This window comes from Saimiri boliviensis, chromosome 3 (genome assembly GCF_048565385.1).
Source record: "Saimiri boliviensis isolate mSaiBol1 chromosome 3, mSaiBol1.pri, whole genome shotgun sequence".
NCBI lineage: Eukaryota > Metazoa > Chordata > Mammalia > Primates > Cebidae > Saimiri > Saimiri boliviensis.
Window position 1 is genome coordinate 142070335 of NC_133451.1, and position 18288 is coordinate 142088622.

An 18288-nucleotide genomic window follows, 5' to 3' on the forward strand; every position below is an offset into this window, starting at 1 on the left:
AGCGCCAAACTGGACCCGCCCCATCCGGCTCACTCTGCGCTCTCTGATTGGTCGCCTGAGAAGGCGGGCTGCAGGATTGCGTACCTGGGTTAGAAAGAAGAGCAGGTGTGTGGAAGTGGGTGGAGTTGCCGCAGGTGGTTCAGTGGGCTTTTACAAGGATTCTGGAAGCTTCAGGAATTGTTTGAGGACACTTGAGGCACACCTACTACAGTCTTCTGCTGGCGTTATTACAGCTCAACGAAAACTTGGGTAAGGGCGGTTACTTCAGAGTTGGCCTGAAAGAGAGAAGGCCCATCTCTACACAAAACATCTCTGATTCAAAAGCCCGCTGGATTAAGGAGACAGGGAAGAATGGGAAACCGCCACCTAGTTTTCTGTCAGTTGCTAGAATCTAGGGGCTGGGTCTCTTGGTTATTTCTGGATCCTACAGATGGATCATTCTAAAGGCAGCTTAATTTTAGAATTAACTGCAAATACAGAATGTCCTTTCCACATTTGGAACTTGTGTTAAAAAATTGTACTCATTTAAGTTTTAAAAAGTTGACATCCCAGCAGACAAAGGAGTTTTATATGCTTAAAGCCTTTAGCGAAACCAGTAGAGCAAACCAACATCTGCTTCTCAATTGCATATACAAATGCGTTTTATATTATAATTGTCGTTTTCAGGGGGTAGGCCCTGTACTGAGTTCATTACCTACATTATGTAAGTTGTTATGCACAAAAATTTTGAGAAGTAGGCATTTTTCCACTTTACAGATGAAAAAGTCAAGTGGCTGATTAATTTGCCCAGGCTCACTGAGCTAGTTAAGTGGTAGTGTGGAGATACTAACCTTGGTCTCTCTGACTCCAAAGGGTATTATATTTGAGCATTTGACCGGCTAGTACCTGTCACCTGGGGAATTTCTGCCTAATGACCCTACGGATAAAAAAACCTTGCAACACTGAGTACACCCAGCTCAGGATTCTCAGAGAGACACGGGATGTATATTATGAGCCCTTTTCCTGGTATCGCCTGTTTGGAGCTTGACTTCTGCAGCCTACTTCCCAATCATTAACATCTATATTTTACAACCTGACCCAAACTGCTTTCTACCAGAAAAAATAAGTCTTTTGTTTGTTTTTCCTAAGCTAACTTTAAAAACTGAAATTAAAAAACAGTTCCTAATCATTAAATTAATGCTTGCTCTATTGTTAAAGTTCATAAAAGAGAAGAATAATGAAGAGAAAGTTAATCTTACTCTACAGCCAAGTATACCTACTCTTTACTTTTTTGATACACAGTGGAGGTAGCTTGGATAGGCTGTATGCATAGATTGTCTCTGTGCTTTCAGTTACCTATAATCTCCCCCATTCTTTCTCATGGGCAAACCTTTTTCACCTAACCTGTGAGACCTTCCTTTATTTTTGTTTCCCCAGGTGTTCTTACAGCATTCATATGGTGTTATAATCATTTACGTTTTTGTCTTGTTTAGATTTTGAGTTTCTAAAGCAAAAATATAAAACCATTAGAAAAAAGGAAGAAGAGATGAGACAGATGCACAAATGATTTCGTATACCCGTTTACAAACTGGAATTCTTCTATGGTGAAATTTCTTCAGATCAGCAGAGAAATTAAAAACAAAATTACAGATTGAGTATGTCAAATCTGAAAATAAAATTCAGAATGCTCCAAAATCCAAAACTTTTTGAGTGCTGATATGATGCTCAAAGGAAATGTTCCTTGGAGCACTTCAGATTTTGGATTTTGAGATTTGAAATGCTCAACTGATAGGTATAATGCAAATATTCCCCAATTTGAAAAACTCTGAAATCCAAAACACTGCTGGTCCAAAGCATTTCAAATAAGATATATACATTTTTCATTTAGTTTTATTTATTCACTCTTAAGGACCATGTTTTATTTTGAAATTGTGTATCCTATTTTTAATATGATAATAGTAGTTGTTCTTCAATTGTTTTAACTTTGGAGAATAAAAGGTTGATAGCTTTATTTACCCACCATCTGGTTCATTTTTTCTCTTGACCTGTAAGATCCTAAAGTCTGGTAAGGATAGGGAATAGCCACTGGTCTCAGCAGCCATAGTGCTGGTTGATCCTAATATACTTGCTTTGCTTGCTATAGGCATTTTCTGCATTCTTTCTCGGTATGACTTAGCCTAAATCTGAGGGTGGATCTGAGCTTGATGGTGTTTGAAAAATAAGAAATGGTTATAAGTGGCAGATGGTGCTAGGGTCAAAAAAAAAACCAAAGACATTAGCCAACTTTGATGCAAATTATACAGGTTAATTGAAGTTTATTACTGCATCACATGAAAATAGGTGGAATTTGCTATCCTTGAAAGATAAGTTTGGATTAATCTGAATGAAGATAATAGATTAAATGCACTTTGAGGGATCCTTGGGGGTAGGCACTGTTAACCCTTTGGCATGTATCTCCATTTTGCTATAAATATGTACCCATGATAGTTTTATTTATTTATTTATTTATTTATTTTTTGAGACGGAGTTTCACTCTTGTTACTCAGGCTGGAGTGCAATGGCGCGATCTCGGCTCACCGCAACCTCCGCCTCCTGGGCAGTTCTCCTGCCTCAGCCTCCTGAGTAGCTGGGATTACAGGCACGCGCCACCACGCCCAGCTAGTTTTTTGTATTTTTAGTAGAGACGGGGTTTCACCATGTTGACCAGGATGGTCTCGATCTCTTGACCTCGTGATCCACCCACCTCGGCCTCCCAAAGTGCTGGGATTACAGGCTTGAGCCACCACGCCCGGCCTCCCATGGTAGTTTTAAAACCTGGCTGCAACTTTTTTGATACTCTTCTGATAACCAGATAGAGTCTGTGTTCCCTCTCTTTACATGTATGTGGGCATGTGACTGATTTTAACCAAAAGAAGTTGGTGAAAGTAGTCATAGTCACCATATGTGACTTCTGAGGCTAGGTCATAAGAGGCCATGCAGTGCCACCTTGTCTGCTGGAACATTTACTTTTTGGAATTCTCAGCCTTCTTGTGAGACGTTCCACTACCTGAGGCTGGCATGTTGTGAGAAAGCCCAAGACAGACAAAGGCCCCATGAAGGTAACACTGGTCAGCAGTCACAGCTGAGCCCAGGCCTTGAGTCAGCCCAGTCTGGGTGCCAGTCATGTGAGTTGAGAAGCTGATTCCAGCTCCTAGCCATTCTCATTGCTCAGCCATTTGGGTCATTTCAGCTGAGGCCCTTACCATGTAGCCAGAGACAAACCATGCCTGCTCTGCTTTGTCCTAAGTCCTGACCTGAAGAATTCATGAGGGTAATAAAATGATTGCTGTTTTACTTCACCGAGTTTAGGGTTGTTTGTTACACATCTCTTCCAGTGAATAGACAACTGAAACTGTTGTCTTTGGTCTATACATTTATATATTGTTTGTCTAATCTGAAAGAAGTTTCTTGCTTATAGTGACTTTATTTTTGCCTGTAGCCTACATTCAGTCCATCAGATTTTTCCTTTTTAAGGGATTGGTCGGCTCCAGGGGCTGAGATTGTGCTAACTAATCCATGAGTTAAGTGAGTTTTATATTTAAAGGTTGTAAGCATTCAGGGGAGAGATCTGAGCAGGTCCTTACAGTATGCTTAATTTTCCAATGTTTCCTTTTTTCTCCTTTCCAACAAATAGGAAGGGAAATGGTCTGCTATACACCAAATGAGTGAAGAAAAAAATAAAAGTAGTATAAGTGGTAAAATCAAACTTTCAAATTGGAATCTTGAAGCTGTTTCTGTCCATATCTAAGCTTCAACTTTACCTACCATGTATTTCAGGCTACCTTTTAAACTTCATTGAAACAGACACCATGCCTTATTCATCTTTACTTCCCTCCCCTTCCCCTTATCTAAAACAGATAAAGTTGGATTGACATGTGTCACCATATCTCTATTATCTCTGTTTGTCTTTATGTACATTCTACCTCATTCTTAAAGAGATTTCTCAATTATTTGGGGGTAAAGACTACATTTGCATTTATAAATTTTTGTAAATTTAGCAAACATTAAATATGAACATTTGTTTAACTTGGTTAAAATAAAAGTGAATTAAATGACATAAAATTTTTTGAATATTCCATATCATTTTGTTTGTTTAATGGATCTTATGATTCAGAGCAGGGGTTGGTAAACTACATCCTGCAAGCCAGTTCTGGTTTGCAGTCTATTTCTGTATGGTCCATGAATTAAGAAAGGTTTTTAACATGTTTTTTTATAGTGGTAAAATATCTATAATATAAAATTTACCAGTTTAATCACTTTTAAGTTGTATAATTCAGTGGCATTAACTGCATTTCCTGCATTTACATTGTACAGCTATCATCCGTATCATCCCCAGAACTTTTTCATTACCATAAAGAGAAATGTGTGCTCATTAGCCCTTGCCTCAGGCCCTGGTAACCATTGTTCTGCTTTCTGTCTGTATGAATTTGGCTATTCTTAATAACTCATGTAAATGGAATCAGATACTATTTGCCCTTTTGTGTCTGGCTTATTTTATTAGCTTAATGTTTTCAAATTTCATCCATGTTGTATCATACATCAGAATTTCATTCCTTTTTAAGGCTGAATGATATTCCTTGATATGTATATGCCACATTTTGTTTATCCATTCTTCTATTGAGATGACACTAGGGTGGTTTCCACCCTTTGCCTACTATAAATAATGCTGCTATGAACATGTGTGTATGAATATCTCAAGTGCCTGCTTTCAGTTGGTTTCTACATTTTTAAAGGGTCGTAAAAGAATATTTTAAAATATTTACTATTGAACTTTTATAGAAAAGTTTACTAACCCCTGATTTAGAGTAAATTTTAAAATTTTGATAATGGGCTAATATGAAGTTGCTGAGTAAATCTTTCCATAAAGTTCATTCATTTCTTCATGAGGAAAATGATATTTAAATCTTAGTAGAATTTCTCTAAATATTTGAGGAGCTCTAGTTTGGTCCCAAGAGCAACACTGAAAAATTACTGCTTTGTTTTTGTTTTTAAGTTAGAATAAGATTCACTGGTTTGAAAGCAAGATTCACTGATTTTAAGGGCATCCTGCAGTGAGTTTAGAGAGAGAGAGCACAAGTGTTCTTTAGAGCCAGCACTGAGCTACAAAAAGACCCCACCATGTATAATTAGGTATGCAGAAGCTGGAGGCACTGTTTTTTCCACTTTTCATCTGCTACTCTAATTTTACCCTGAGCAGGCAATGTCCTTTGAATCCTAGTTTCATGGTGCCCTTAGAATCTCACTATTTTTTTTTTTTTTTTTTTTTTTTAGAGATGGTTTTTCACCATGGCCAGGATGGTATTGATCTCTTGGCCTCGTGATCTGCCCACCTTGGCCTCCCAAAGTGCTGGGATTACAGGTGTGAGCCACCGTACCCACCCTGAATCTCACTAATTTTTTCATGGTGTCCCTCAGCCAAAGAAATATCTAACAGTTTCACTTATTAAGTAATTAGGTCCAAACACCTAGTTATAGACATTCACATAATATCTGACAAATGTTTCTTTCAAAAATGTAAAACATTTTAAGGTGCTTCTGTGAGTTCCCTCCACCACCCTGTCGCTCTTCAGCACATGATTTGGGAGTTTCAGTCCTAGGGTCATCTACCTGTGCTTCTGACCTGGACTAGCCTTTGTCCTTGGCCTTGCTCCTTATTTTATTTTAGATACGATTTCCTACATTTTCAGGGTTTGCCCAACAGTAATTTCTCATGGCTTTCTCGGCTTTACAGGTTTAAGTTTTATATTCTTGATTCACATTTATTTCCCCAGTATCTTAACTTTTATATTGGGTTTTCTTTATAAAGGTTCTTTGTTTAAACTACTGAAATAAATATTTAAATGAATAGAACATTTCCCCTCATCTTTAAAGACGTCTTACTAGAATTACTGTGTTAATCACTATAGGGCTCTCTAATTTCCTCACAAGAAAGGTGATAAAGCAGTTTGAGCACCCAATAGGCCTTAGAAGTGTGTGATGCTTTGTCACTGTGTGACAAAGATACTGTGAATGGTACAAACAACTTATATAGTAAATAATAAGTTAACTGTTTCTATAAATTATTACTCACTAGGTAAGCTTTTCAGTAGCTCTCTCTGGTGGGGAAGTTTTTTGTTTTCTCTTTCTTATCTCCATTGATAGTTTATTTTCAGACCGATTTAAGTGATACTTCTAGAATATCAAGTTTTGGGTTAAAAGGAATGAGAAAAACTTAAATAACTTTAACAGATTTAAAACTAGATAAATCAGTAGGTTTGGGAGAAAAGGTACTTCTGGCTAGGAAGAAGATTCTGTGTATCATTAAAAACGCAAGAAAGGAAAAATATTTTTATACTAAGACAAATTCTTGTTAGTAGAGACAGGGTTTCACCATGTTGGCCACGCTGGTCTCGAACTCCTGACCTCAGGAGATCCGCCAGCCTCGGCCTCCCAAAGTGCTGGGATTACAGGTGTGAGCCACCATGCCCGGCTCTGTATCGTTTTCTATGGGTAGGATGTGTGTGTTCGCATGCCTGTGTACCCTGCATTTCCTTCTCCTGCACTGTAAAATGAATGTTCTGTGCATGTGTAGCTCTGAATGGAGTCCATCAGGCTTGGGCCAGTGTAAATGGTGCCTCTACTTATGAGGTATCTTTACTATGTAGGGGTAGAACTAGATATTTTGCTTCTATAGTGTAAATTCTATGATTTCCATTTTCCAATTTTCTTGTTTGGGACAGGAGAGGAAAACAGAAGAACAAGGTCTTTGTTTTCTCCCTTCTTGCTGTATCCTTTCCCTAGAACCACATGTAGGTCAGGATATAAGAATCTGGCAATTGCCCTAGAACCAAGCTTTTAAAACGTTCTGTATTCTCAGGAATTCCAGCTTCATGATCAATGTCCACAGTCCCCAGGAAGGAAGATTTAAGGGGAAAAAGTATCTTTTTTTTTTTTTTTGACAGAGTCTCACTCCGTCACCAGGCCAGGCTGGAGTGCAGTGGTGTGACCTCGGCTCACTGCAACCTCCGCCTCCCGGGTTCAAGCAATTCTCCTGCTTCAGCCTCCCGAGTAGCTGGGATTACAGGCATGGGCCACTGCGCCCAGCTAATTTTTTTGTATTTTTAGTAGAGACGGGGTTTCACCATGTTGGCCAGGATGGTCTTGATCTCTTGACCTTGTGATCCACCCACCTCGGCCTCCCAGAGTGCTGCGATTACAGACGTGAGCCACCGTGCCCGGCCTGGGAAAAAGTATCTTATCTGATGTACAAGACACATCTGTTTTCCATTGCCACCAGAACAAATGACCACAAACTTGGTGGCTTAAGTAATGCATATTTACTATCTTACAGTGCTGGAGGTCAGAAGTCTAACATGTTCCTCAAAGGGCAAATACCAAGAGGTTAGCAGGCTGCATTTTTTTCTGGAGGTTCTAGGGGAGAATCTGTTTCCTTGCTCTTTCAAATCAATGGCAGATTTCAGTGCCTTGCTGCTGTAGGACTGAGGTCCCTGTTTCTTTTCTGGCTGTCAGCTGAGGGTCATTCATAGCTTCTAGAGAATGTCCACACTCTTTGGTTCTCCTTCCTCTACCTTCAAAGTCAGCAACAGTGAGTTGAGTCCCCTTCATATAGTATCTCTTCTTCTTCATCTTATACTTTTAAGGACCCATGTGATTAGATTGTGATTAGATCTCCTCACTTCTTCTTTGTTATTGGTTGATTGGTCTTGCTGTGTTATCCAGGCTGGTCTGAAATTCCTTGCCTTAAGCAATTCTCCTGCTTCAGTCTCCCAAAGTGCTGGGATTACAGATGTGAGCTACTGTGCCTGCCAATGTCTTCATCTCAAGGTTCTTAACTTTAACCTAACCATGTCTATAAAATCCCTTTCTGCCCTGTGAGGTAACATATACAGAGGTTCTTGAATTGGCACAGGCATCTTTAGGGGAGGATGGTCATTATTCTGCCTACCACACTGGTAATGTTAAAAAATGACCTACCACTAAAACAAAGTCTTCAATTTTTCAATCATTCCACAGTTCTCAGTTTGTATATTGTGGATTAATATCTAGAGCCCCTTTTCTTATGCTGAATTTAGACTTTTCTACATATACTGATAAGCATTTGAAGACTTTCTTTTTTTTTTTTTTTTGAGGCAAGGGTCTTGCTCCGTTGCCCAGGTTGGAGTGCAGTGGCATGATCTCAGCTCACTGAAACCTCTGCCTCCTGGTTTCAAGCAATTCTCCTGCCTCAACCTTCTGAGTAGCTGGGACTTCAGGCATGTACCACCACGCCTGGCTAGTTTATGTTTTTTTTTTTTTTTTAGTAGAGATGGGATTTCACCATGTTGACCGGGCTGGTCTTGAACTCCTGACCTCAAGTGATCTGCCTGCTTCAGCCTCCCGAAGTGCTGGAATTAGAGGCATGAGCCACCACACATGGTGACAATTCTTTTATAATATTTAGTTGTATAGAATAAAGGGAGAGAAATAGTGAGGAGGGATATGGAAATGAGTTTTACTTTTCCTCCCAAAGTGGAAGAAAATAACAAGAATCTGTGACCATGTTTAAATGCTGATGGGAAGGAACAAGTATAGAAGGAGAGCTCAATGTGGGGAACTGGAAATTATTCCCTGAATCTGCTATTCCTTTCTGTCATAGTAAAAGAGTTTTAATTAGGCACATGACCATCCAGCTAGAAACTACGTTTCTCAAACTCACTTGCAACGAAGGTTCTGAATAGTGATTAGGTTCCCCTAGTAATGCACTCTCTTGGTAAGCTGGATGGCAGAATGAGGTATCCCACACAGTTGTGGTTTTCCAGTGACATGCTAGGGTTTATCATTCAGAAATTGGTGGCAGTGGCAGTTTTTAAATTTGTCTCTTGAAAACCCTCTTATTAGCAACTGGCCCTGCTACTACCTAGGAGAAGGTTTGGAGATCACCTCTTCTCCAAGTGCTGGGGAAGGGGCATCACTTGGTAGCTGTCTTTTGACATCCAGAGAAGACAATGAAAATGCTGCAAAAATCGCATGTCCTGATTACAATGAGAAAAATGGGATTCCAGAGAGGTAGAGGCTGGTTGGTTGATGTTAACAGATAAAGACAAATTTATGTGCAGTTAGTACGATGTGTCATGGAGAAGGAATGGGGTCATAGGAGTGTTTTGAAATGAAATCAAGAGGCAGCTTACTGAAGTCTACTGAGTAGACCTAGACCTCTAGCACTGCTGGGCAGAAACAAACTAGATACCACTTTAGGATTCATGGCTTCCTACCAGAATCTCAGAACTCAGCCAGTGAATGGATGAAGCCCCTCAGCAGAGGTTGAAGTCAAGTGCCTTTGAAAAACTCTGTAGTGTAACCATAGGGTATCCAATGGATTTCCTTCCAAGTCTTCCACAGGGTGACCTGGAGCCATTCACCCAGGGGTCTGTGGACTGGGAGAAGGAAATATAAAACCTTTTGGAAATGATTACATACTGGCTCTGATTTTACACTTATTCAAGAGACCAAAAACATTACAATCGTCTGCCAAAGCAGAGCTTATGGATGTCAGGTGTTAGATGAATTTGTGTCTCCAATTCATGTAACAGTGGACCTACTGGGATTGCAGGCCCATGTAGTGTATATTATCCCAGTCCCAGGATGTATGGTGGGAATACATACAAACACATATATGCATACATGTACACATACATATGCATGTACAGATAGACATGCATCTCCCCAAGAAGGGGACTGATATATAGTGATGTTTATGATCATAAATGTCAAAATAGAGTCATTTATGACAAGTGACTCAGGCCATCGTCAAAGTGGAAACCACATGTAGGGTTAAGGGAAATAGCCACGCCTTATGTTATTGTCAAAGAATAGTTTTGCGTGAATACTAATTGTGAAATAATTTTAAAAAATTATTAGTGATCATATAATTCAGTCAGGAGTCCAGCTGAAAACACATGATAAATTAAATTGAGTGATTTGAAGAGAGTTTAATAGGTTATTCACCAAGGCGTGGGCGAGGAGCATAGAAACCATTTGAGATAGTACAGTTAACAGGACAAATAGGAGGAAGTAATGACTTCTAAAGGGAGGTAGACAGGCTGTGCGAATGAGCCATCTGAAAAGAGCTATGACCTTCTGTGTAGGAATGAGCCTCCAGAGGGGAGCTGAAACAATGAATGCTCAACCTCACTCTCCTTCCTTGTCTGATCTTTTGTTACTGCCTGTTCTTAGCCAAACCTGGTGGAAGCCAGAAGACAGGGAATCCTGCTGTAGTCCAAACAGATCAGCCTCCCTGGGCACGAAACAGCAGAGAAGGGGAGAAAATGGATTTGGTGTGGCAAATGGAAGAATTCCAACCCCATATAATAGGACAGAAAAGATTTAAAACATACTTCCGATGCTTCCATTCTGCATAACTTTTTTCCTCTTTTTTTTTTTTTTTAGTGAGAGGGAATGAGCTGGAAATTAGATGTTTGGGACATGAATCTGCCTACATTCATATGATACAGTGTTGTTTATTTTTATTTAGCACCTATATAAATATTAATCATTTATGTTTTACTTGTTAGTGTCCATCTGAAATTGACTGATACCACATCATCATCACTCCTATTTTACTCACAGAGAATGTGATCTATTATGATTTTTGAATATGTCCTCATTCTCCTGTGGCCACTGAAATGGCCTGCTGCAGATTTGACCCAATTATTTCAACCATCTTCATGTTTGACTCCATCACTATGCGAATGAACTCTGTGGCTATCGACACTGATTATGAAGGGGCTTGCAGGGATAAGATCGGCTATGGCACAGACTAATAATCTAGCACAGAAATGTTCCCAAGAATGAGTTTAGAGAAAAATTAGTGGAAAAGAAGATGCTGAACTGTTCAAATTCTTTTCCATTTGAATTTTCAGCTACACTGTCACCAGCATTAAAAAAAAAAAAGTAAAACAACAGGACAGGTGTCTTGAAATAGGTGCCCTGTGTCTTTGGAAAGAGCAAATGGGTGACAATATCCAGATCTGAAGGTTACAGCAACATTAAGCTGACCAATCTGGTTATGCTCAGGCAACTCAGAGCTGAGCCTTGTGTATTTTCTGAAAGAGATGAAGGAAGGCATAGCGAAAATGAAGTTTGAAACTGAAGACTAGTACACTTTTATGCAAAAATATATAATACCAAAATGAAGCTGGCTGACCCCGTTTTCTTTTAAGTTATAGATAATTTCTAATATTTCTAATAGTGAGCCATTATTGTATTGTATTATATATTATTGTATATTGCATTAGCCATACCATTTTTGTCTTTATCCATGACCTGAAGGAATTTCTTTAAAAGTAGATTGTAGTCTCTTAATTACATTAATTTAAGTTTGGGAGATTATATATGTGTGCATGTGCATATGAACATATAGTTGCAAACTCTTAATCTAGCAGTTTTTCCCCAAAGATGGATTATGACACTAGACACTTTCTTTTTGTGAGAGCTTATTGATTTTAACTCATATGTCTGTTTATAATATTTATATTTGTTTTTCTAAATATATCATGTATTACATGTATAAGATGAAAGATCATATTTATTTTGGAGACCATATAATCTAGTTTATTGCTGATTTAAATAAAAAGATTTCTTTAGCCTTAACTGGCTGCTCTTTTTTCAAGGAAAGGTTAGATTGCAACTTATCTCTTAGTTGTTATTTTAATCAGTTTCTTTATTTTTATTATTTTTATTATTTTTTATTTTTTTGACTTTAGGTTCTGGGGTACATGTACAGATCATGCAGGATTGTTGCATAGATACATACATGGCAAGGTGGTTGGCTATCTCCATCCCTCTATCACCAATATCTGGCATTTCTCCCTATGTTATCTGTCCCCAACCTTCCCACCCCCTGCTGTCCCTCCCCTAATCCCGCAACAGACCCCAGTGTGTGATGCTCCCCTCCGTGTCCATGTGTTCTCATTGTTCAATACCCACCTATGAGTGACAACATGCTGTGTTCGATTTTCTATTCTTGTGTTAGTTTGCTGAGAATGATGGTTTCCCGATTCATCCATGTCCCTACAAAGGACACAAACTCATCATTTTTTATGGCTGCCTAGTATTCCATGGTGTATATGTGCCACATTTTCCTTGTCCAGTCTATCATTGATGGGCATTTGGGTTGGTTCCAGGTCTTTGCTATTGTAAACAGTGCTGCAGTGAACACATATGTGCATGCGTCTTTATAATAGGATGATTTATCATCCTTTGGATATATACCCAGTAATGGGATTGCTGGATCAAATGGAATTTCTATTTCTAGGCCCTTGAGGAATCGCCACACTGTCTTCCACAATGGTTGAACTAATTTACACTCCCACCAACTGTGTAAGAGTGTTTCTATTTCTCCACATCCTCTCCAGCGTGTGTTGTCTCCAGATTTTTTAATGATCACCATTCTAACTGGCGTGAGATGGCATCTCAATGTAGTTTTGATTTGTATTTCTCTAATGACAAGTGATGATGATCATTTTTTCATATGTTTGTTGGCCTCATATATGTCTTCTTTTGAAAAGTGTCTGTTCATATCCTTTGCCCACTTTTGAATGGGTTTTTTTGTTTTTTGTTTGTTTGTTTGTTTGTTTCCTTGTAAATCTGTTTTAGTTCTTTGTAGATTCTGGATATTAGCCCTTTGTCAGATGGGTAGATTACAAAAACTTTTTCTCGTTCTGTTGGTTGTTCACTCTAATGATTGTTTATTTTGCTGTACAGAAGCTCTGGAGTTTACTTTGATCCCATTTGTCTATTTTGGCTTTTGTTGTCAATGCTTTTGGTGTTTTAGTCATGAAGTCCTTGCCTATGCCTATGTCCTGCATGGTTTTGCCTAGGTTTTCTTCAGGATTTTTTTGGTGTTAGGTCTTATGTTTAAGTCTTTAATACATCTTGATGGGGATAGCATTGCATTTATAAATTACTTTGGGAAGTATGGCCATTTTCGCAATATTGATTCTTCCTAACCATAAGCATGGAATGTTTCTCCATCTGTTTGTGTCCTCTCTTATTTCCTTGAGCAGTGGTTTGTAGTTCTCCTTGAAGAGGTCCTTTACATCCTTTGTTAGTTGTATTCCTAGATATTTTATCCTCTTTGTAGCAATTGTGAATGAGAGTTCATTCTTGATTTGGCTCTCTGTTAGTCTGTTATTGCTGTGTAGGAATGCTTGTAATTTCTGCACATTCATTTTGTATTCTAAGACTTTGCTGAAGTTGCTTATCAACTTAAGAAGATTTTAGGCTGAGATGGTGGGGTCGTCTAAATACACAATCATGTTGTCTACAAATAGAGACCATTTGACTTCCTCCTTTCCTAATTGAATAACCTTTATCTTTTTCTTGCCTGATTGCTCTGGCTAGCACTTCCAATATTATATTGAATTGGAGTGGTGAGAGAGGACATCCTTGCCTAGTGCCAGATTTCAAAGGGAATGCTTCCAGTTTTTTCAGATGGAGTCTCACTGTCACCCAGGCTGGAGTGCAGTGGCACAATCTCAACTCACTGCAACCTCTGTCACTGGGTTCAAGAAATTCTTCTGCCTCAGCCTCCCAAGTAGCTAGGATTACAGACATCCACCACCATGCCTAGCTCATGTTTTTGTATTTTTAGTAGAAATGGGGTTTCACCATGTTGGCCAGTCTGGTCTTGAACTCCTGACCTCAGGTGATCCTGCTGCCTTGGCCTCCCAAAGTGCTGGGATACAGGCATGAGCCACCATGCCTCACTACTTTTTTCTTTTACTTTTGCTCAGTAGGAATCTAGTACAACTTTTCAAGTGTTTCTTCCATTTTTATATCCCTAATGGCAGAGAAGATTGAACGCCTGTTTCTCAGGGGTCTGAGCATTTCCTGGAGGTACCACAAAAGACAAATTTCTCTCAAGTTTTGCATTTTATTTTAAGACTTTATTGGAACTTTGCAATTTATGTGTATATGTATACCATACATTCATATATAACATATAAAATTGAAATAAATATTTATTATATGTGTTTAATTTGTTTAGAGTTTTAATTTACTTATCAGTAAATCTGATAAAACTGTGGTCGTTTTTGTCTTAGTGCTCTGGATATTCCTCGAGATGCTGCTACTCCTTTTATGCACCAAGTTTGAGATACCCTAGGCATGCAGGTGGCCTGAATGTCTTTCAGCCATCCAACAAAATATTTACTGAATATCTACTATTGCTCAGCACTGTACTGAACACTTAGGTCACTACAGGGAACAAGACATCCTTTTTCCTGGCTCTGCACCTCTGCCTATGTCAGCCCCTTGCTTAGAATGCCCAACTGGACATGGTAGCTCAAGCCTATAATCCCAGCACTTTAGGAGGCTGAGACAGGAGGATCACTTGAGCTCAGGAGATTGAGACCAGCCTGGGCAACATAGTGAGACCCTGTCTCTAAAAAAAAAAAATAAAATAAAAAATTAGGTATGTGTGATGGTTTGTACCTGTGGTGCTGACTACTCAGGAGGCTAAGGTGGAAGGATTGCTTAGGACTAGGAGTTCAAGGCTGCAGTGAGCTATATTGCAATACCACATTCCAGCCTATGTGAAAGAGTGAGACCCTGTCTTAGAAACAAAAAAAGTCTTTGGAAATAAGCCGGGGCAACACAGGGAGACATCCCCATCTTTACAAAAAATGAAAAAAAATATTAGCTGGCTGTGGTGACACACACCTATAGTCCCAGCTCCTTGGGAAGCTGAGGTGGGAGGATTGCTTGGGCCTCAGGAGTTGAGGCTGCAGTGACCCATGATAGCACCACTGCACTTCAGCCTGGTGACACAGAGAGACCTTGTCTTAAAAAAAAAATGCCCAACCCCTCTCCCCCTACCTATCCAACTTCCATCTGTGAATCTATCTTTCCATCTCACCTTACTCTGAACTACCTTTCTGAGAAGACTTAAACTGTTTCATTCCTGGATGAGCACGCTGGCCCTCCCTCAACAGGGCAACAGGTAGCTGGGAGGCGTATAAGTTTCAAGGCCTCTAGTTGAACCCAGTGCTGATATGCAAATTAACATCTGAGAAAAGATGTTTTTTTCTGTACTGGCTAGGCTAGATCTCCCAAATTGTTTGAGTGATCCCTGCCTCTCTTAATGCTTTTATAAGCATGCAAGGTGGCAGGGGACCTGTGTCCTTCTGGAGCACAACCATGGTGTATCCAGTTATATTCTTTCCAAGAGTTGGATGGCAGGAATCCTGAGTATGCATGCATCATGTTCCCCTTGTAGCATTTCTTTGAGCCTACACTACGAGATACAAAGTCCTCTTGTTACACAAGAAGAACTATTTGGGCATTTCTTCTTACACAGACATTATTTAAATGTTTTGAGTCTTTGCAGACAGTGACCAGACTTTTACTTCATTTAGGGATCTAGCAGAGTTCTCAGCAGGTAGGAGACAATAAGTAACAGGTGGATGTAAGAGAAGAGTATACTATACATTTGAATTGTACTATTTTGGCAGTGGAATCGTATTGTCTCTCACGACTCTCATGCCTTTTATCCAGGCTGTACACCATTTTCCATTTAGTCTTACATGCATTAAGCATGATACCCAACTGAAGAACTAATGAATGTATGAGCAAATGATTGAAGGAATAAATGTTAGATAAAATCCAGGCATGGATTCCTGCCTCCTCCACAATACATTTTCTGACTGTTGCAATCTTCAGAGATTACTTCCTATTCTGTATCATTCACTTAGTGTATTCATTCATCCATAGGCTACCATAAATGGTGGGTTATGGGCTTTATCTGTGTTCTGTCCACTCAACCAGATTTTTTTTTAGATGGAGCCTTTTTCTATCATCCAGGCTGGAGTGCAGTGGTATGATATCGGCTCACTGCAACCTCCATCTCCCAGGTTCAAGCAATCCTCACACTTCAGCCTCCTGAATAGCTGGGGATTATAGGCATCTGCCACCACACCTGGCTAATTTTTGTATTTTTTTAAAGTAGAGATGGGATTTCACCACGTTGGTCAGGTTGGTCTTGAACACCTCACCTCAGGTAATCCACCCATCTCTGCCACCCAAAATGCTGGGATTACAGGCATGAGCCACTGTGTGCTGCCCACTCAACCAGATTTTAAAAGGCTGGAACCATGTCTTACACACTTAACATCTATTCATTATGCCTGGCATGGTGTCTTGTAATAGCATGCTCAATATGTATTAGTTGTTGATAATGAAATTCTGTGAGGAAAGTAATGAACTTCTAAGCTGTTGTTCCATTTTGCTGTGATCTTTCTGGTAGAAGTTCTTGAATCTAAAGTAGTGTCAATAGCAATTTACCTGATTATAACATATGAATTTTAGCTTTGATTATGCTAAACTAAATCTACTCCAGAGTGAACACATTTTGTTCTTTCTATGAGAAAGAAATTAGAAGTATCTTTTTATCATATTTACTGCAGTGGATGATCAACGGTGCAAGGCAATGTGTAATAAGGAGAAAACCACTGTGCCAGGAGGCAGATTTGTTTCCAGGTGTGTAGAGCGGTGGTCATTTTGTGTCTCTGTTATCGACGAAATGAGAAAGGATATAGTAGAGTATAGTGTGGTAAGTTTGTTGATATGCAGTATTGGGGGAAAGGCCATGGCATCATGTCAAACAGAGCAACTGGAGCCCCTGGGAACACTGGAAGTCAAGGAGCCCTCTTTGGAGCCAGGCCAATCTTGCTATGGCTAGTTTTGGGACTTAGGTAAGATGTGATCTTTTTGTATCTCAATTTTCTTATCTGTAAAATGGGAACAATAATGGTAACAACCTCAAAGGCTTGAAATAAATACCCAATGAGATAACATATGCAAAACTCTTAGCATAGGGTCTGTTATATTGTGAGTACTAAATAGACCTTTTCTCCTGCAGTGGATGCCTATGAGCTGCTTTGCTCCACATTTACTTTCTTCTGAAAACAGTTCTCCCTTTCCCTATCCACATGGCACAGTGGGAACAGCCATGATAAAATGTGACTCAATAATTTCTTGGACTGGGTATGAAGAGACAGAGCTGAGAGTCTCTCTTCCCTTGACATGTCTGAAGAAGCTGCAAGGAATCATGCTTGGGAGTTGTCAGAAGTTAGGTTTCCTGCCATGAACAGGCCAGTCTATAGGGAGGCAGGTAAACAAGCAGGTAACTTGAGAGCAGCAAGAGAGGCAAGATACCCAGAGAGCTTGATGGTATCTGAACTCCTGTTTCCAGCTATTCTGAGATCCAGTCTCATTCCTTTCCTCAGTTCTATGAGGTGCCTGAGGACTCTAATAACAAATTCATCTTTTGTTTAGCCATTGTGCTGGATTACGCTATGGCAAGTTGGTTAAGCTGGGAATTACATTCCATGCATGGTTCTGGGTTAGAGTTGGCCATAGAGAAAGATGCACAAGATTTGGAAGGTGAGCAAGAAACAAAGACCATTATTCTTGGAAGCTCATCATGGTCAGATAGATAGACACAGAGGTGTCTGGGTCCCCACTTATTCTCACTCTCCTCTACACTGTGTCCAGCTCAGCTTCCTGACTGCCAGGACAACTCACCAAAAGCAGGCCCAGCTCCCTCCTCCCCCTTACCCAGATGCTTGGCTGCAAACCCATAGAGTGGTAACTAAACAGAGGGAACATCCTCCCATAGACCTCTTAGAGAGCTCCCACTTTGCAGTCTCACTGAAGTGGCTGGGTATACTTGGTATCTCAGATTTTCTTGCAAGCTCCAACTTACCTACTCATGCCAGTGCTTTCAGAGGATTCATTTATGACTCTTTCTTAAATTTTCTGACTTTCACTTTCTCAGCTGCTCTCACATTTGTGTGAGATCTAATTCTTAAAATAAATCTTTTATTCCCGTAATACTTTAGTGGCTCCACTTCTCTGATTTAACCCTAACTACTGTAGCTAGTTTGTGTTTCTTTCACAAGCTGAAATGATAGCAATATTTTTTTCCTAGATATTTTGCATTTTTAAACAAAAGATCACAAAATAAAGGGAAATATCAAGACAACACTTTTAAGAAAATATATAATAATAATGATGATAATGAACTTTTTGAGACAGGTCTTGCTGTGTTTCTCAGGTTGTCCTTGAACTCCTGGGCTCATGAGATCATCCCACCTCAGCCTCCAAAGTAATTGGGACTACAGGTGCATGCCACTGCACTTGGTTTTATATAATGTTTTTAAAGCAGACAAATTTTAGATTTTCTTGCAACATTCTTTATATATATAGGACAGACTGATGATAACTCATGAT

At 39.5% G+C, this 18288-nt stretch overlaps 1 protein-coding gene across 1 annotated transcript in view; it reads left to right on the forward strand.

Annotated features, from left to right (window-relative positions):
• The first annotated feature begins 74 nt into the window (after positions 1-74).
• Positions 75-18288, forward strand: part of TTC29 (tetratricopeptide repeat domain 29) — a 915079-nt gene continuing 896865 nt past the window's right edge. Inside the window, exon 1 of the mRNA XM_074396845.1 lies at positions 75-249. The gene's annotated coding sequence lies outside the window, so the exon portion shown is untranslated. The remainder of the gene's footprint in view (positions 250-18288) is intronic.